Source organism: Colobus angolensis, unplaced genomic scaffold (assembly GCF_000951035.1).
Source record: "Colobus angolensis palliatus isolate OR3802 unplaced genomic scaffold, Cang.pa_1.0 Scaffold598, whole genome shotgun sequence".
Taxonomy (NCBI): Eukaryota; Metazoa; Chordata; class Mammalia; order Primates; family Cercopithecidae; genus Colobus; species Colobus angolensis.
Genome location: NW_012119576.1, coordinates 110,552 through 111,658, shown reverse-complemented (window position 1 = coordinate 111,658; position 1,107 = coordinate 110,552).

Genomic DNA, 1,107 nt, shown 5'->3' with positions numbered 1-1,107 from the left:
TTCATCTATTCCTTCAAGATGTGTATTAACGGGGGTACAGTGGCTTATGCCTGTAATCCCAGCACTTTGGGAGGCCAAGGCAGGCAGATTACTTGAGCTCAGGAGTTCAAGACCAGCCTGGCCAACATGGTGAAACCCTGTCTCTATTAAAAATATAGTAATTACTTGGGCGTGGTGGTGGGCACCTGTAATCCCAGCTACTTGGGAGGCTGAGGCAGGAGAATCCCTTGAACTCAGGAGGTGGAGGTTGCAGTGAGCTGAGATTGTGCTACTGCACTCCAGCCTGGGCGACAGAGTGAGACTCCATCTCAAAAATAAAAATAAAAAAAGATGTGTATTAAGTACCTACTCTGTGCCTTGTACTGCGCTGGGCTGGGACACTTTGGTGAACAAGAGATAAAACTGCTGGGTAGTTAATAAGATAAATGCTGATTAATTATAGCTTCTCTGAAGATAACAAAAACAAGGTAGAGTGACAAGTGGGCTATCTGTTACTGCAGATGCGGCTGTAGAAGGCTTCTTTGAGGAGGTGATTTTTTTTTTTTTTAAATTCAGGATGGGGTCTTACTCTCTTGCCCAGGCTGGGGTGCGATGGCATGGTTATAGCTTACAGCAGCCTCAAATTCCTGGGCTCAAGTCATCCTCCCACCTTAGCCTCTCAAGTAGCTGGGACTATAGGCATGCATCACTATGCCTGGCTAATTTTTTAATTTTTTAAAGACATGAGGTCTCCCTATGTTGCACAGTCTGGTTTGAACTCCTGGGCTCAAGTGATCGTCCCCTCCCAGTCCCCCAAAGTGCTGGGATTATAGGCATGAGCCTATAATGGTAAAACCCTTATATAGCTGGACCCAGCTGAGACTTGAATAATAGAGAGAGGAGCCCATTATCAGAGGTCCTATTTAAGGATGAGAGTAAGAGGGAAAGAGCACAGTGAGGAAATGAGGCAGGCACTTCTGGGGGATAGGAGGGAGGGGGCAGTGTGGCCACAGGGTGGTGAGTGATGGGAAGAGGCAAGGTGATATTGTAATAGCAGCCAGAGTCGTCGAGTCACAGTGCCTTGAGGGCTCTGTTAAAACAGTTTTATTCTGAGTGGGATGGGAAGCC